Genomic DNA, 6,916 nt, shown 5'->3' with positions numbered 1-6,916 from the left:
CAGCTACAATGCATGTAAGAAAGAGAAAGAAAATACCAGTTTTTCATATATAAATATGCTGCGGAGTTTTATAAAATGAAAGAATAACAGTGTTAACAGTACAGTATAATTTGCAATTAAGGGTCACAGCATCACCTAGTGGTCATATACGAAAAGGAGAATTCTTAGTGATCTATCCATTGTTTGGGGATTTTATTCAAAGAGAAGAATGAAAAGCAAAAAGAAAATGGCTGCTTATGCTTCAGGAAGCGTTGCAGGCCAAGGTCTGGAAAGCAGTTACATGACTTAATGCTTTCTTTAAATATCAACTCCCTCTTAACAGAAAATTATTTTTCACAGCAATAATTTTGGGGTTATTTTTCACACACATCATTTCTAGGGTTATGTGTATGCTGATGTAGTTGTGGTGGGTTGACTTTGCTGGATGCCAGGTGTCCACCAAAGTCACTCTGTGACTCCCCTCCTCAGCTGGAGAGGGGACAGAAACTATAACAAAACAGTCATGGATCAAGGTAAGGACAGGGAGAGATCACTCACCAGTCACTGTCTCAGGCAAAACAGACTTGAGTTTAGGAAATTATTTTAATTTATTGCCATTCAAATCAGAGTAGGATAATGAGAAATAAAACTGTATCTTAAAGACATCTTTACCCCACCCCTCACTTCTTCTCAGGCTTAACTTTACTCCTGATTCTTTCTACCTCCTCCCCTCCAGTGGTGCAGGGGGATGGGGAATGGGGGTTGCTGTCAGTTCATCGCACAATGTCTCTGCTGTTTCTTCTTCCTCATAGGGAGGACTCCTCACACTCTTCCCCTGCTCCAGTGTGGGGTCCCTACCATGGGAGACAATATTCCATTAACTTCTCCAATGCGACTCATTCCCACTGGCTGCAGTTATTCACAAACTGATCAAGCACAGCACCCTTTCCACAGGGCACAGTCCTTCAGGAACACACTTTCCAGTGTGTTGGTGCCAGCAAACCTGCTCCCGTGTGGACTCCTCTCTCCAAGGTTCCACAGGTCTCCATGGGGTCACAGCCTCCTTCAGGCATCCACCTGCTCCAGCATGAGGTCCTTCAAGGGCTGTAGGGGAACCTCTGCTCCGACACCTGGAGTACCTCCTATCCCTCCTTCTTCACTGGCCTTGGTATCTGCAGAGCTGTTTCTCTCACATATTCTCACTCCTCTCTCCATCTGCAATTGCTCTAGTGCACCAACTTTTTCCCCTTCTTAACTATGTTATCCCAGAGGCGTTACCACTGCTGCTGATGGACTCGGCCTTGGCCAGCAGCAGATCCACCTTGGAGCCAGCTGGCATGGGCTCTTCTAGAAGGGCTCATAACAGTTTTTCACAGAAGCCACCCCTGTAATCCCCTTGCTACCAAAACCTTGCCACACAAACTCTATACAATAGTACCTAACAAAATAAAGCTGGTACACACCCGAAGCTTTTGTAACATGGACATGATTCCAGCAGTAACAGACGTTATCTTGTCAACATTACTGTAGTCCTTCTGCAACCTTCTTTCTAAAGCTACTTTGTTACACCACACTATTCATATTAATATGAAAACAGTTGCAGAACTGCCACCATGAAAATCAAATTTCTGGTAGTGTTGCCATTTGTATCTCAAAGCTACTCTTGTGGTTTTCTTTTTGACCTTAGTAATTAAAACATTTTGGCCTGAGGCTTCCAAAATTCTTAACAAACACCTTGCTAGCCTTGTCTAACTCACAAGGAATTAGAAAAAATATCTTTTGGGAGCTAAGTTTGAATACCATCTAATACTGCCTATTACTCCAATATTTTTGATCTATGGAGTTGTTATTACAACAATGACCTGGTAATATAGAATGTTAGCCTGTAAGCCAGTAAATACAATATTGTCATTACTAATAAAGAGCCACAGGCTTTCAATGAGTTTGTGAAGAACTGAGGCATGTCAGACTTGCTTTGCTTGAATTCATCTAGACCTGTCTGGATCTTTGTCTTGACATGTTTAGCTGTAACAACAATTTTTCTTATCAGGTGGCTATGCCTAATTTCATTTACTTTTGTTTATCTCAAAATCAGATTTGATATACTTGTTAGTAACACCTGGTTATTCCGTATAGAATGAAATATTTATCACTCTAATCTAATGCAGAAATACAGGCCCAGCGTGACAGCAGAGGCCTTGAAATCAGTGAGGTGTATGGAGACATTCTTATCAGCCTCTCAATTTGTCTGTAATTGTATGCAAACATACAAGAGCAGCTGCAGAAGCTTTGTAGAAATCGGAGTGCTCAATAGTATTTGTAACCTGTATTTTGAATCTATTGAGGGAAAATAAAAGCAGACTTCACTCAGAGAACCAGTCAAACAGTCTACAGTTCTGCAAGTCACTGTATAGTTACAGACCAGATGTTTCAAATGGAGTTTGAAAGCTAAGATGGAATCTGTGCTGTTACATTATATTAGTCTTTTTTTGGACATTTGTCCCAGGAGTAGAGGAAATATATTTACTTGTCAGCCAAAGGATAGAATCTACACTGCACCATGTTCCACAAACTGAGAAGTTCTGCTTTAAAGGATGCAATTGCAAAAACAGCAAAACCAGCACTGATACTGTCCTAAAGAACACCTAATGCTGAACAGGCAAACATTTTGGTATTTTGAGAAAATCCACATATCAACATACCATTGAAATGCAAGGAAATTTATTTATGGCTTTAAATATCTTTGGTTTCTTGTGCCAAACACTTAGTATACAAATATTAACCCTTTTAACATGTTTGAGTCAGAGTAACAATGTCACCAAATCTTATATGATGAATTAACTCTTAATTAGAAGTAATAAATGTCCTATACTACACAGTCTTTGATCAGACCAAGTCTTTTCTAATGACTTATGAAATAAGGCAGAAAACATAATGATTAAAAGGATGGGATGAGAGTGAAAGAATTAATTTTGTCAAGTGCCAAATTTGAAACTCTGGAGAACTAAAATTATATTCTCGTGGATGCCACAATTCTAAAAGCCATTTGCTTGTTATACATTCCTCTTTCTGATAAAAAACAAATTTCCCCCTCCTATCTATTTTTTGTCACCTATAATTATTTCTTACATATAGATATCATTCCACAGGGCAGGGGGGACAGAGAAAGGGGAAATTGCAGCTTGCTGAAAATAAAATATCAGTTACTTATGGAATGGTAGGGTAGAGCTGATTTTGCAAGCTCTTCCTTTCAATATAAGGCAGCATGTTTGAAAAATCATAATCCAATGATCTAGAATGTAGTTGTAGTTCCATATAAAGTATTGATTGTGTTTGGTGGAAAAAAGACACTAAATATCTTACACAGAAGTATAACACACAATAATGTATTGGTCTTGAACCTCATTCCTTGTGGGTAAAAAAGCCAGGCACTCAGCTTATGCAGAGGTGTATTTTTTGCTTTCACCTGAAAGGTTGTTGACACTTGCGTTAAGGTATGAAATACGTCACCTTAGCATTGCACATGTAACCTGAGAACTTTGGAAATGATGAAATGCAGCATGTAGCTTTTCCCCTGGACATATTGAGTGAAAAGTAATTTGTTTTGATTGACAGTTCACTGTTAAAATGTGGCACTTTATAATACAGAGAAACTGTTACAATAAATGGTTTCTTATGCCTATGCTGCAAAACATGCTTAAACATGCAGATGCATTGTTACAAAATTTTTTATTCAAACAAAGGCTTGGAGGAAAAGCAATCAGAACACAACTGCATAGGGAAAGAAAGGCAAAATGCCCCACTGTTGGAACAAACTCTGGGAACTTTGTTTAAACAGTAAAGGAATTACTAGAACTTGCTGCTGAGGTTTTTCAGTGCGCAGGGACAATGGTTTCCTTATTCTGATACTAGAACTCCAGTGGCCATAGTTTGAATAATGTACAGAATGGATAGAGAGTAACAAAAGTCTTTCATGTGTTTCATTAAAGCAGAAAAAAAAACCCACCCAAGAAAAACAGTTGTATCATTTGAGAAAAATAACTGAGGAAAGCATTTTTTCCTCCCTTTAGTGAAAAGATTGTTTTCTTTGAAAAAGCCTTTGTTGACAGCCTCTCAAATTGCATTAAAAGTCCATACTTTTCTTTCTGGAAGAAGAAACTTGAATTAAGGTTATTAGGAGTTTCTGCTGTTGTAATCTGAAAGATTTTTTTCTTGTGTCAGTAAAGGATGAATACTAAAGCAGAAGAGTCAGTAAACTCAGTAGTACAGTCTTTCTGTAGTGCTAACTCTAATACGCAATTCCATTAATGAAAGAATGTGACCCCATTATACAATGTTATTTATTCTGTGAATTGTTACCGGTTTGGGGGCCATTTAAAACTCTGCTTCTCGTGGCCTATCTGGTCCTAGTCAAACAAGAGAGTTCCAATATGTTAGGTTGCCCTCACAGATTCATTTAAGTACATGGATATACAGTATTTTGTAGAGAAGGTAAAACAAGCCTTGGGCTTATCTTCATGCTAATGCAGCTACTTGTGCACTCAGAGCTTCCTTGTGTCCAGCCAACTGGAATATATACTGGAGGCAAGAGAAAATACCTAGAGGCATATTAAAAAAAAAATAAAGAAAAAAATTCCACACTCCAGCTTTTATTTTCTTCAACATTTAGCTTTCTGGTCTCACTTTATCAGGATGATGATATAACAGTATCTTTGTGTATCTTAATTTCTGCAAGAAACAGTAGCATCACTGCTCTCATAATAATGCTCACTTTTGACTGCTTAGTGATGCAGATAAGTACTTTTCAAAAATCTGTGGATTCACTAACTCACACCATCCAAAAGAAAACTCATCTCTTTCAGGTGGACCATTGCATATTTTTTTATAGATTTAAATAAACCTGTGTATCATTCAGTGTGGCACTAATTTACTGCTTTCCTAAGTAACTGTAAAGGACAGGCTGAGTTGGACTTCTATTACTTTGGACAACCGTATCTGCCCCTGGCCACTGCTGATTTGATGTCACTAATAGACAGCTTTATGCAAGTGGGTAATGAGTGATGTGCAAAACATCAGAGCGTTCTGCAAAGCTGCCTTTCTTCACTTTTTTTTTTTCAAACTTGCATTTCTTACCAACTCAATAAATTTTAATTGGAATTTGAAATTTTGTCTTTATGGAGTTACAACACATTTATATAAATATTGTCAGTTCCAAATGGATAGAAAGGGAGAAAAGAAAATCACTAGGAGGTTAATTAAGGAATGGAAAAGCTTGTCTATGCAGGCTATAGAATCTTCACCCTTAGGGCCTTTTGAGACCAGGCTGGAGAGAGTACTAAGTGATGTGGTTGGACTTTAGTGCTGATCCTGCTTTGAGTAGAAGACTAGACTACAGATTGCTGCAAAAGGATCTCCTTCCTTTCTAACCTGAATGAGTCTGTAGTTCTGACTCATACTAGTATTACTAAAACACTTGCATTGAAATTTCTCTCTGTATAAGCAAAGAACTTAACCATGAATTTTAACACAAAACCACAATGCACTGCTGTTGAAGAACTCTATTGTTCAAGAATCTATAAATTTGAATCTTGGAAATTTTAATCTTGGAAAGTAAAAAGAAAATAACATATTAGTCATCTATTTTGCTTGTTGACATGAGGGGGAGAGAAAGGGCAAGTTTTTTTTTCTTTCTGCATCTTAGAAAAATCACATGCACTATTTTATCACCTTGACTTGCATGATACTTTGTTAAACCTCTGCTTTAGAGACGTTCATCTTCAGCAGCCTGGTCTGTCAGGGTGAAGAGACTTTAAAAGAGTTTTTCTCTTTCTTTGGGGATTCTGTACTAGGAGGGATGAACAGCCATCAGATATCAGAATTATTTCAAATGAAATTGTTCTTGCCACTTGTTCAATGTAATTAAAAAGAAGATATTTTTCTCAGACTTTTCTGAGCGGAACTGAGAACAGTGTTTCTTAGTTCTGAAAGGAAAACATATTTGAAGTTATATAATTATTTCCCCATCTGGCGAATGATGTGCAGATTAATAATTGGAATGTACCTAGAGAACTAGAAGGGAAGCAGGGAAGTTTGGTTTGCCTACAAGTTTCACAGACCTGCTGCAAAGAAGTTGTCTGAAGTCATTACCCAGGAGTGAACTGAAAGTCAGGCCAATTTAAACAGGATGCTGCAGAACAGCCACCACAGAATTGCTTTTGCAATCCTCATCCTCCCATCTGCTACAACTGCATGTTGACCAGCATATCCCAGAAAGTCTTCTGGACTTCATACAAACCACAAGTCACACAGAGAGCTGGCTAGGCTGGTCAGTGTTACTTTTAAAGTTTTAACAGCCTTAGAAAAACCAGTACTGCTGGTGTTATCAAGAGAGAAAGTACACTGCCCTATTTGCATGCTATGTTAATTATTCCACCTGTTTCCAAGTTCATAGATATTTTCCAGCTTATCCTAATAACAGCAACAAAAATGCATTCATGGATCCTGTAAGAAATTGCTCCTAAATTTCTGCTTTTCTCCTAGATCCTTTTTAAAGATTGTTTTTCAGCCAACTCCTTCCCAAACTCATTTGGATGAACTTGGACTGTCATCTGATGTACTGAATGAGATCCCTGTGACCACCCACTACGGCCAGATCTTTTCCCAGATTGCCAGTGTTCAGTCATGAAATAAGCACAGCCTAAGACCCTCCAGGTGTACTGCACATATGGTGCCAGGTCCGTCGTGATTCTTCAAGAAACAGAAGGAGCCTTGAAGACTTTATGGACTGAAGGCCTTGGGTTTTTTCTATTGAAAGCTGCAAGAAACAGCCATTCCCTATTCAGCAGGTACACTGCACAGCCTTCCAAACATGTTTTTTCTGTGATGGTTTCAGTGCACCCCAGTGCAGGGCCTGCAGGCTCTGCACAGCGGCATCGGG

This window comes from Pseudopipra pipra, chromosome 9, assembly GCF_036250125.1.
Source record: "Pseudopipra pipra isolate bDixPip1 chromosome 9, bDixPip1.hap1, whole genome shotgun sequence".
Classification (NCBI taxonomy): domain Eukaryota; kingdom Metazoa; phylum Chordata; class Aves; order Passeriformes; family Pipridae; genus Pseudopipra; species Pseudopipra pipra.
This window is presented reverse-complemented; position numbering follows the sequence as displayed.